Here is a 13,127-nt window from a genome sequence, read left to right as displayed (position 1 = left end):
GGATGAATGGATAAGGAAAGTGTGGTATTTATACACAATGAAATGGTAGTCCACCACAGAAAGGAATAAAATCCTGTCATTTTCAGCAATATGAATGAGCATGGAGGGCATTATATTAAGTGAAATAAGCAAGACTCAGAAAGACAAATACCATCACTCTGCACAACATAGCAAGAACCTGTCTCTAAAAAAATAGAAAAATTAGCTGGACATAATGGTGTGCACTTGCAGTCCCAGCTACTCAGGAGACTGAGGCAGGAGGATTGCTTAAGGCCAGGAAAGTGAGGCTGCAATGAGCTGTGATCACCCCACTGCAGATTAGATCAAGTAAAAGAAAGAATCTCTGAACTTAAAGATAAGTCATTTGAATTACTCAATCAGGGGTGGGGCAGGGGGAGAAAGAAGAATGAGAAAGAGTGAAAGAAGGCTACAAGACATATAGGACACCATTAAGTGAACAAATATTCCTATTATGGGAATGCCACAAGGAGAAGAAAAGGGAAAAGGTGTAGAAAACCAATTTAATGAAATAATAGCTGAAAACTTCCAAAGTCTGAGGAAGAGATATGGACATCCAAATCTAGGAAGCTCAAAAGTCCACAAATAGGTTGAACTCAAAAAGGTCCTTCCTCAGGCACATTATTATAATCAAATTGTGAAAGGTCAAAGACAGGCCAGGCACAGTGGCTCATACCCATAATCCTAGCACTCTGGGAGGCCAAGGCAGGAGGATTGCTTGAGCTCAGGAGTTTGAGATCAGCCTTAGCAAGAGTAAGACCCCATCTCTACTAAAAATAGAAAAATTATCTGGGCATCATGGAACATATCTGTAGTCCCAGCTACTGAGGAGGCTGGGGAGGCTGAGGCAGAAGGATCGCTTGAGCCCAGGAGTTTGAGGTTGCTGTGAGCTATGGTGACACCACGGCACTCTAGCCAGGGCAACAGAGTGAGACTCTGTCTCAAAAAAAAAAAAATTAATAATAATAATAATAATAAAAATAAAAAGACAGAGTCTCACTCTGTTGCCCTGGCTAGAGTGCCGTGGTGTCATCATAGCTCACTGCAACCTCAAGCTCCTGGGCTCAAGTGATCCTTCTGCCTCAGCCTCCCCAGTAGCTGGGACTACAGGTGCGTGCCATGATGCCCAGATAATTTTTCTATATATACTTTTAGCTATCCATATAATTTCTTTCTATTTTTAGTAGAGACAGGGATCTCGCTCTTGCTCAGGCTGGTCTCGAACTCCTGAGCTCAAACAATCCACCCGCCTTGGCCTCTTAGAGTGCTAGGATTACAGGCGTGAGCCACGGCGCCCAGCCGAGACTCTGTCTTAAAAAAAAAAAAAAAATAGAAACTGAACCCCCTCTTCTCACTCCCCATTTCATAAAAAAAGTAAAATAACTAATCATCAGGGAAATGCAAATCAAACCCACAATGAAATATCATCTCACCCAAGTTAGAAAGGCTATTATCAAAAAGTCAAAAAATAAATGCTGGTGAGACTATAGAGAAAGGGGAACTCTTACACTGTTGGTGGAAATGTAAATTAGTAGAGTCATTATGGAAAACAGTATGGAGATTCCTCAGGAAAGGAGAAATAGAACTGCCATATGATCCAGTAATCCCACTACTGGGTATATATCCAAAGGAAAGGAAATCAATATGTCAAAAAGACATCTACACCCTCATATTTATTGAAGCACTATTCACAGCAGCCAAAATGTGTAATCAACCTAAGTGTCCATCAACAGATGAATGGATAAAGAAAATGTTATATATACAATGTAATACAATTTTTTGAATACTATTTAGGTATAAAAACCACAAAAGTCTGCCATTTGTGGCAACATAGATGAGCTTGGACGACATTATAAGTGAAATAAGCCAGGCACAGAAAGATAAATACAGGATGTTCTCACTCATATGTAGAAGCTAAAAAAATCAATCTCCTAGAAGTAGAGAGTAGAATAGTGGTTATTGGAGGCAGGGAAGTGTAGGGGGAAAAGGGGGATAGCCAAAGATAAGTTAACAGATACAAAAGTACAGCTAGATAGGAGGAATAAGTTCTAGTGGTCTATAGTACTATAGGGTGACTATAATTAACAACAATTTATTGTATATTTTCAAATAGGCAGAAGAGCAAATTTTCAATGGTCTCAACACAAATGATAAATGTGTGAGGTAATGGATATGCTAATTACCCTGATTTGATCATTACATTGTATACATGTATCAAAATATCACATTGTGCCCCATAAATATGTATAATTATGTCAATTAAAAATAAAAGCAAAATAAAAACAATTTATATAACAAAAAGATTAAAAAAGAGCTGATTCCTTTTTTATTGGTGAGTGGTATTCCATTATATGGATGCCTTACAGTTTGCTTATGCGTTCATCTGTTGATGGACATTTGGGTTATTTTCAGGTTTTGGTTATTATAAACAAAGCCGCTGTGATCATTCAGGTATAAATTATCATATGAATATATGCTTTCATTTCTCTTAAATAAACAGCTAGGAGTGGTCATATGGTAGATGTATGCTTAACTTTTTAAGAAACTGACAAACTGTTTCCAAAGTGATTGTATCACTTTACATTTCAATAAACACTGTTTCAGTTACTGTACATCTTTGCAAACATTTCTTATGGTCAGTATTGTTACTTGTAGACATTCCAATGGATGTAAAATGTGTGGTAATATCTTATTGTGGTTTTAATCTGAATTTCCTTACTGATGATTTTGCACATTTTTCATGTTCTTATTTACTATCTACATGTCTTCTTTGAAGTTTCTGTTAAAATTCTTTGCCCATTTTTTTGCATTCCAATTATTGAGATTTGAGTGTTCTTTTCATATTCTGGATACAAGTCCTTTATCAGATATGTGATTTAAAATAGTTTATCCAAGTCTGTGGCTGGTCACTTCTTTGTCTTAACAGACTCTTCTGAAGCACAAAAGTTCTTAATTTTTATCAAATCCAATTTGATTATTTTTCTCTTATTCATTATGCTTCTATAAAATTTTGCCTGACACAAAATCACAAAGATTTTCTCCTTTGAGAACTTTGATAGTTAAAAAGATTTCTTTTCTTTTTTTTTTTTTTTTTGAGATAGGGTCTTGCTCTGTCACCCTGGCTACAGTGGAATGGCATCATCACAGCTCACTGCAACCTCAAACTCCTGGGCTCAAGCGATCCTCCTGTCTCAGCTTCCTGAATAGCTGTGACTATAGGTGTGCGGCACCACGCCTGGCTGATTTTTCTATTTTTTTTAGAGACAGGGTCTCGCTCTTGCTTAGGCTGATCTCAAACTCCTGACCTGAAGTGATCCTCCCACCTCAGCCTCCCAAAATGCTAGGATTACAGGCGTGAGCCACTGCATCTGGCCTGTTGTTTAAAATTTTACATTTAGTTTTATGCTCCATTTTGAGATAGCTTATGTATAATGCAGTTGAAGGATTGTTTTGTTTGCTTGTTGTATATGGAATTCCAGCATCATTGTTAAAAGACTATCCTTTCTCCACTAAATTGCCTTTACACATTTGTCAACAATTAATAAATAATAAATGTGTGTGTCTATTTCTGGACTGTGTTTTTTTCACACCATCAGGTAAGCACTAATATTCCTGGATTCTATTCTGTGCCATTTATCTATTTGTCAACCTTTATGTCAATACCACACTAATTACAGTAGCCCTAGAAGTCATAATATCAGAGTGTTTAAGTCCTTCAACTTTCTTCTTTTTTTTTTTTTTAATTTTTGAGACAGGGTCTCACTTTGTTGCCTGGGCTACAGTGCAGTGGCATCATCGTAGTTCACTACAACCTTGAATACCCCGGCTCAAATTCCTCCAGCCTCAGCCTCCCAAGCAGCTGGGACCCCAGGTTCATGCCACCGTGCCTGGCTAATTTTCTTCATTGTTTTTTAGAGATGGGGGTCTCACTGTGTTGCCCAGGCTGGTCTTACACTACTGGCCTCAAGTGATCCTCCCACCTCAGTCTCCCAGAGAGCTGAGATTACAGGCATGAGCCACTGTACCCAGCCTGTCCATTTCTTCTAAATAGGATAAATACTAAGATTTTTTTTCCTAAGGATCATTCCTATATTTTCAGTTGAGTTGATAATCTGTTGCTACCTTTATAAAATAAAAATATATAATGTAACTGTAAAGCTTAGTTTGCAATTTTCTTTTTTTTTAAATTTTTAATATTTTGAGACAGGAATCTGGCTACATTACCCGGGTTGGTTTTGAACTCCTGGGCTCAAGCAGTTCTCTTAGCCTCTCGAGTATCTGGGACTATAGGTCCATGCTACTGCACCCGGCTTCTGCAATCTTCCATCATATAATACATTCACTTTATTTATTTGAAACTCCATATTTGAGCTGGGTGCAGTGGCTAACACCTGTAATCCCATAGACTTGGGAGGCTGAGGTGGGAGGATTTCTTGAGGCCAAAATGAGCTGTGACTGCGCCACCCTACTTGTTGCTTGGGCAACACAGTGAGACCTCATCTTTAAAAACATATTTTTAAAAAACCCTCTATATTCATTTTTATATAAATATCAAAAAATAGTGACTTTTATGGCTTACTTAAAATGTAAGTGAGGAAAACAGATATGTGCCATACTAATGGCTGGTTTTAATGGTTTTCCAAGGAAATGTTATTAATTTAAAAAGACAGTTCCAAGAAATTTAATAGAATCCCCAGCAATGATTATTTCTGAAATGTGTAAGATTGGGTATTTTTTGGTTTTTTTCTTGAGACAGAGTCTCACTCTGTAGCCTGGCCTAGAGTGCCATGGCATCAGTCTAGCTCGCAGCAACCTCAAACTCTGGGCTCAAGCAATCCTCCTGCCTCAGCCTCCTGAGCAGCTGGGACTACAGGTGCGCACCACCATGCCCAGCTAATTTTTTTTTTTTTTTTGGTATTTTTAGTTGCCTGGCTAACTTGTTTCTATTTTTAGTAGGGATGGGGGTCTTGATCTTGCTCAGGCTGGTCTCAAACTCCTGACCTCAAGTGATCCTCCCACCTTGGCCTCCCAGAGTGCCAGGATTACAGGCCTGAGCCACCACACCTGGCCCGATGTGTAAGATTTGAAACATAATTATAAAAGGCTAACAACCAAAAGGATTCATCCTTGGTTTTTCCTTTTTTAAAAAAATCCAGACAATTTGTCACATCAAGAAAGTTCCAACATGTCCTCAACGGGTTTCTTAGGGTTTTCTTCCAGGTCTGTCTTAATTCTGCAGACTCACGCAGTTTCCACCCCAACTCATCTCTTACCAGGTTCATGCCTCCAAACACCAGAGGCCAATAAAGTGAGCCTTGATATCACCTTCAAGGTAAACAACTACTGTGGGCAGATTCCTATCAGGATAATTGGGTATGCAGATTGTTGAAATGGCTTTGATAAATTTGACATTAGGAAACTTCCTGGAAAGTCCACTGAGGTTTTGATTTATCAGGACACAGAGGAATCCCTTGTTTGTAAAGATGCAAGATTACCCACAAGTCCTCACCAGCTTAGGTAAATTCTTGAACGTAGTCCTTTCCTGAGATCTCCAAAACTTCTCCAGATTTATTCTTCAGCTTAGTTGCTTTCCACTAAAAAGCAGTTTTTGCTGCCTGAACATTTCAATAGCATGTTCATCCTCCTCGTTAAATCTGTTGCCATTTAAATTAAATTAAACTTTTTAATGAAATTAAATTTTATTTAAATTAAGAGATCCTTCAACTGTTCCAAAGTCATATCTTCATAGGTTAACACTGACTGGTGAAGGACTTGCTGCTCCTCCTCTTCTACCTCCTTTTCTAATTCTTTTAGACTTTCCTTTGAGGGCACGATGTTCCTTTTACATAAGATACCATTCCAGCGAGTGTCTGGATTGAGGTCTTATAGCTTGACTCCAGTCACTCAAGTCAGTCACGCTGTACCTTTCTATTAGGTTTCTTTTTCTTCTTTTTTTTTGAGACCCAAAAAAAGACCCTCAGGTCTTGCTCTGTTGCCTGGGCTAGAGAGCAGTGGCATCATCATAGCTCACTGCAACCTCAAACTCCTGGGCGGAAGGAATCTGCCTTCCTCAGACTCTCAAGTAGCTGGAACTACAGGTGTATGCCACCATGCCTGGCTAATTTTTCCATTTTTTTTAGAGATGGGGTCTCGCTCTTGCTCAGGCTGGTCTTGAACTCCTGGCCTCAAGCAATCCTCCTGCCTCAGCTTCCCAAATTGCTAGAATTGCAGGCATGAGCTACTGTGGCCCACCTGTATTTTTAAATCAGGTAGTGTCTTCCAGCTTTGTTCTTTTCAAGAATTTTTAGCTATTGTGTGCTGGGTGTAGTGGCTCATGCCTGTAATCCTAGCACTCTGGGAGGCTGAAGCAGGATTGCTTGAGCTCAGGAGTTTGAGGTTGCAGTCAGCTACAATGACGCCACTGCACGCTAGCGTGGGTGATGGAGTGAAACCCTGTCTCAAAAAAAAAAAAAAAAGAAAGAAAAGAAAAAAAGGAATTCTTAGCTATCATGCGTTCTTTAAAATTTCATATGAATTATAGGATGCATTTTGCCGTTTCTGCATGGAATAAATTTTGGGTCTTGGTATGGATCACACTGACTTTGTATATAGCTTTGTGTGGTATTGCCATTTTAATATATTCCTCTTATGCATGAACCTGGATGGGATGTCTTTTCATTTATTTAGGTCTTCTTTTCTTTCAATGATGTTTTTTCTCAGTGTACACATTTTGTACCTCCTTGGTTAAATTTATTCATAAATATTTTATTGATGGTATTGAAAATGGAATTTTTAATTCCATTTTTGGACTGCTTATTGATAGTGTATAGACATATAACTGACTTTTGTTGATTTTGTATCTTGATTTTGCTGAATTCATTTATGAACTCTTAAGTGTGTATGTGTATTCTTTAGGGTTTTCCATATATAAGATGCCATTTGCAAATGGAGACAGTCCTGCTTTCTTCCAATTTAGATATTGTTTCTTTCTTGCCTTTGGCTAGAACTTTCAGTACTACATTGAGTAGAAGTGGCAAAAGCAAGCATCTTTGTCTTGTTCTCATCTTAGGTGAAAAGCTTTAATTTTTTTTACCATTTAATATGGTAAAATGATACTGTGGGCTTTTTATACATGGTCTGTATTATGTTGAAGTAGTTTCCTTCTACTCTTAGATTTTTTCAAGTCATGATTTAGTGTTGAATTTTGTCAAAAGCTTTTTCTGTATTGAGATGATCTTTTTCCCCCTTCATCCCATTACGGTGGTATATTACAATGATTTTTGTACATTGAGTCATCCTTGCATTCTTGGGGAAAAACCATCTTAGTCATGGTGTATATTCCTTTCAACATGGTGCTGAATTGTTTGCTAGCATTTTGTTGATTTCTGCATCTATATTCACAAAACATATTCTGCAGTTTTCTTTTATACTGTCTTTATGTGGCTTCGGTTTTAGGGTACTTCTAACATCATAGAATGAGTTAGGAAGTTTTCCCTCCTCTTTATTTTTAGGAGCTTGTTAATTCTTTTTAACATGTGTGATAGAATCCACTGGGGAGGCCGCCTGGTTGTGGGAGGTTTTTGGCTGTTTCAATCTTACTTGTTACAGATCTATTCAGATTTTCTATTTCTTTGTTAGTTTTAGTAGTTTGTTTCTAGAAATTCATCCATTTCATCTACATCTTCCGATTTGTTCATGTGCAGGTATTCATAGTAGTGTCTGATACTTGGGGGTTTTTTTGTTTTTGAGAGTCTTACTCTGTCTCCTGGGCTGGAGTGCAATGGCGTCATCATAGTTCAGTGCAACCTCAAACTCCTGGGCTCTTGCAATCCTGCTGCCTCAGCCTCCTGAGCAGCTGGGAATACAGGTGCACATCTCCTGTTCTCAGTGATTCTCCTGTTTTGGCCTCCCAAAGTGCTAGGATTACAGGTGTGAGCCACCATGCCAGGCCTCTTTTTTGTTTCTTAAGTTATACAATTAGGTTATTGATTTGAGATGTGTTAATATTTATAGCTATACATATCTCCCTGATCAGTGCTTTCATTCCATCCCATAAGTTTTAACATGTTGTCTTTTTATTTTCACTTTTCTCAAGTTATTCTCCAATTTCTCTTGATATCTTCTCTGGCCAACTGGCTGTATGTTTTAATTTCCACACATTTGTGACCTGTCCAGTATGTTCAGACCTTGCAGCCCAGTAATTTCACCTCTAAGTATATGGCCATCAGGTATATGAGCAAAATTGCACCAAAAGTGAAATCCAGAATGTTCATTTCTGGCTATTAATAGCCCCCAAATTTAAATTACTGAAATTATTGATATATTGGAGTGTAGTCATCTAATAAAACACTACACATCAGCCAGTGGGTGGTTGCTCACGCCTGTAAACATAGCACTCTGGGAGGCTGAGATGAGAGGATTGCTTAAGCTCAGGAGTTGGAGACCAGCCTGAGCAAGAACAAGACTCCATGTCTACCAAAAATAGAACAAAATTAGCTGAGTGCAGTGTTGTGCACCTGTAGTCCTAGCTACTCGGAGGCTGAGGCAGGAGGATCACTTGAGCTCAGAAGTTTGAGGTTGCAGTGAGCTATGATGATACCACTGCATTCTACCCGGGTCAAGAGAGACTTAGTCTCAAACAACAACAACAAACAATACTTCCAAAACCAAAAGCACTATACATCAGGGAACATGAATAAACTATACAACGTGAATGACTGAATCTTACAAATATAATACAGTAGTTCCCTCACCCCCACTTTTCTGCAGTTTTGCTTTTTGACATTTCAGCTACGTATGGTAGAATATTTCAAGAGACCACATTCTACTTTTACTACAGTAAATTGCTATAATTTATTATCATTGTTAAATCTCTTACTGTGCCTAATTTATAAATTAAATTTTGTCATATTCATGTATAGGAAAAAGTACTATATATAGAATTTGGTACTATCCAAGATTCCAGGCATGTGTGGACCTTGGAATCTATTCCCCAACACATACTGAATAACTTCATCTATTTAGAGTTTGTAGAACAGGCCAAACTAAATTATGTGATTAGGGTTGTATGTTTAGGTACTTAAACCTATAGGCAAGAGAGTGTTTTCTATATAAGTCAGAATAGTGATTACATTTGGGGAGAATGGAGAGTGTGCCGACTGGGAGGACAAGGGTGCTTCCTAGGTGTCATCCATATCCTATTTCTTGTTACAGTTGGTTATTTCATGAACATTGGTTTTGTGGTAATTCACTGAGCTGTACATTTGAGATAATCCAGTGAAGTGTGCCTTTTTTGTGCTCTATTTCACAATATAAAAGATAAGCAAAAGTACATCCTTTAGAGAGTAACCTACCTTCAATCCAGGTCTCAGAATTTTCAGTGTACCAAGCCACATGGGTTCATTGTAAGGAAAAATTCATGAAACACACACAGAAGCAAATCATCATGAGTGTTGACAGCAGGGACAAAAAAATGTGAAATTAGACCCACAAAGACTTTGGATACTGGAATTAACACATACGGAATATAAAATCAACAAATCTTTGATAAGACTGATTTTTAAAAAGGGAAGGCAAAACTTAATATTAATGAAGAAAAGATGCTTCAAAAATTAGCTTTTAAGGCCAAGCTTGGTGGTTGACACCTGTAATCCTAGCACTCTGGGAGGCCAAGGCAGGAGGATCACTTGAGCTCAGGAGTTCGAGACCAGCCTGAGCAAGAGCGAGACGCCCTTCTCTACTAAAAATAGAAAAAAATAGCCGGGCATGGTGGCAAGTGCATGTAGTCCCAGCTACTTGGGAGGCTGAGGCAGGAGGATCCCTTGAGCCCAAGAGTTTGAGGTTGCTGTGAGCTAGGCTAATGCCATGGCACTCTAGCTTGGGTGACAGAGTGAGACTCTGTATAAGGAAAAAAAAAATTAGCTTTTAAGTGGGTATTTTGACCTTTAGGCCAAAAGTTTATAAAGAAAGATTAAATGTATAAATTCTCAGAAACTTGTAACTTACCATAACAGCTCACATTTTATTGCTGAGTTCTACTAAGAAACAAATAATTCTAATTCAGTGTATGGAAAGAACACTCCTTAGTCTCACTTTAAGGAACTAGCCTTACTTTGAAACCAAAACTTGGCAAAGACGATATAAGAAAATTATAATTCATTAACAACACATGAGCATGGATTTGAAAAAAATGCTTAAACCAAATATTGGCAAAACAAATTAAGAAATTTATAGAAAGATAAATTATGAGTAAGGTGGATTGATCTAAGAAATGAAAATGTACCATGCATTAACAGAAAATCAAAGTCATGTGATATGACATTCTGGTCAATGACAAACTGCATATACAACGGTAGTCCCATAAGATTATAATGGAGCTGAAAAAATCCTATTGCCTAGTGACATAGCTGTCATAACTTAGCACATTATTCACATGTGGTGATGCTGGTGTAAACAAAGCTACTGCTTTGCCGACTGTATAAAAGTATGGCAGATACAATTATGTACAGGACACTTAATACTTGATGATAAATGACTGTTATTGGCTTATGTACTTACTATGCTTTTTATTGTTATGTTAGAGCGTAGTCCTTCTATTATTTAAAAAAAAAAGTCAACTGTAAACAGCCTCGGGGAGGTCCTTCAGGTGGTATTCCAGAAAGCACTGTTCTCTTGGAGGATGGCTCCATGTGTTACTGCCTTTGAAGACCTTCCAGTAGGACAAGATGTGGAGGTGGAAGACAGCGGTGAGCCCAACCCTGTGTAGACCTAGGCTAATGTGTATGTTTGCATCCTCATTTTTAATGTGTTTTAAAAAAGACAAAAAACTTATAGAAGGATATAAATTTAAAAAGCTAAGTATTATGATACAAGAGTCAAAAATTTGTTAAAAATTAAAAAGCTTATACAGTTGTAACACTAAGCTTATTATTGAAGAAAGAAAAATTTTAGAAAATAAATTTAGTGTAACCTAAGTATACAATGTTTATAAAAGCTATAGTACAGTAGCGTGCTAGGCCTTCACATTGACTCACCACTCACTCACTCACCTGGAGCAACTTCCAGTCCTACAAGCTGCATTCATGGCAAATGCCTTATACAGATGGTACGTACCATTTTTGTGTTGTACGCCTTATTATTACTGTACCTTCTCTGTTCAGATACACAAATATCCCTGCATTACAATTGCCTACAATGTTCAGCATAGTAATATGTTGTACAGGTTTGTAGTTTAGGAGCAATAGGCCCTACACGCCATACAGCCCAGCTGTGTTAACAGGCTATACCATCTAGGTTTATGTAATTATACTCTGATGTGCAGATAGCAACGAAATCACGTAACAACACATTTCTCAGAACACATCCCGATAGTTAAGCGATACATGACTATAATGTAATACATTACTTGGATTTTTTTTTTTTTTTTGTATAGATGTGGTCTTGCTATGTTGCCTAGGGTGGTCTCAAACTCTTAGCCTTAAGGGATCTTCCCTCCCAAAGTGCTGGGGTTACAGGCATGAGCCACTGCACCCAGCCTGCTTTTAACTGATTTAAAGGAGAAAAATCCCATGTTTCAATGGAAGCAGAAAAAGAACTAATAAGATCAGACATTCATTTGTGATCAAAAAACCCAGAAACTACTTCATGGTTGGAAAAGGAACCTCCCTTACCTGCTAGTTATCTAACAAGAACCTACAAGCAAATGTTTCTTGATGAAACACTGAAAACACAGAGGTGTCCCCCAACACCATTTGTGTTTAATAATAATGTACTGGAGATATTAGGAAGATCAGTAAGAAAAAGAAAGGCCCAAGAACTAAAAAAGGAAGAACACTGAAGATGATGTAGGTGTGAATGTAGGAAATTCAAGAGTCCAGATTAAAGATTTGGCAAGGATGCTGGATACATAATGTGCAGAAATCAATTGTTTCTATATTGCAATAGAAATTGTAGTTATGATGGACACTGAAAACTTCAAAAGTAAGTAACCTAGTAATCCCCTGTTGCAGCCAGCCTTGAGGGCTCCCTCCTGTTCAGCACCAGATCCACTTAGTTCGTGCTGGGCCTGTGGACACACAGCTCCTTGCCCTTTCTGCCTCCTTGGGGCTTGCTCAGAACAGAGGCCTCCCTTATCTGGCTCTGGCTCCAGGGTAACGGCACTGCTGGGCCCTGGGTAGCCATCCATGGTGTCTGGCTCATCATCACCCTCAGGTACCACGGAGGCCTGCAGACCCTATCATATGCCTGCAAGATGGAAGTCCCTCTCAGCACCTTTCACGGGCCTGTGCTTGGGGTGTCTCTTTCCTAGAGAACCTCCTGGACCTTGAGGATAGCAGCTCTGCATCCCTTCCTCAGGGAAACATTCCTGGACAGGTTAAACTTCCTACTGTAGGCTCTCCTGGATTCCTGTTGCCAGTTTAGATTTCCTGTTGGCCCAGGGGACTATCTCTTCAGTAAACATGCTCCAGGAGTGGGGCAACGTAGCTGAGTGTCTAAATACCCACCAGAGCCAAGTGCAGTGCCAGGAACATGGTAAGCAAACTATTTCCATTAGAAGGTAGGCCTTTGAGCCCCAGGCACCTAGTACATTCGCTGCTTCGGTCCCTGGGGACTGCTGGGCAGGCATAGAGAGAGGCAGAGAGGCAAAGGAAGAGCTCTGCCATTGCCAAGTACCTGCCCTCCTTTGAGCTATGCCAGCACTGCTCACCCACAGCAACAACTGACATGTCCATGTGCTCCAGGGGCCTTGGCTCCCGCTTGGAGTGCAAGGTCTGTGTCTGGGTGGCCAGGGGTGGTGTGGGGCACTGCACTACAAGATTCCCACGGCAATCTCAATCCACATTGCTCCATGCAGCCTCCTGGTCAACAGAGCAGACAGCCCCTCAGCCAGCCTCACCTCTCAGAGTGGACTCTGTTCTCTTAGAGATTCCAGGGCCTGGATTATGGTCCTGTTCCACAATGGCCTGGACATGCTGGCTTCTGGGCATGTAGCTTTCCTGAACACACACACTGAACAGTACACTTGAGCCTGTGAGGCAGATGAGAACCACACACCTCAGCAACGGGGGAGTTGGGGGAATTGATTCTGATGCCAAAAAGCAAATGAATGC

General features: G+C 39.4%; 1 pseudogene; it reads right to left on the bottom strand.

Moving 5' to 3' along the window:
* Positions 1-5,187: 5,187 nt before the first annotated feature.
* LOC123622217 lies at positions 5,188-13,004 on the bottom strand (annotated as a pseudogene).
* Between the last annotated feature and the right edge of the window lie 123 nt (positions 13,005-13,127).

This window comes from Lemur catta, chromosome 17 (genome assembly GCF_020740605.2).
Source record: "Lemur catta isolate mLemCat1 chromosome 17, mLemCat1.pri, whole genome shotgun sequence".
Classification (NCBI taxonomy): domain Eukaryota; kingdom Metazoa; phylum Chordata; class Mammalia; order Primates; family Lemuridae; genus Lemur; species Lemur catta.
The sequence above is the reverse complement of the archived record's forward strand: the minus strand, read 5'-3'. Positions and strand labels throughout refer to the sequence as shown.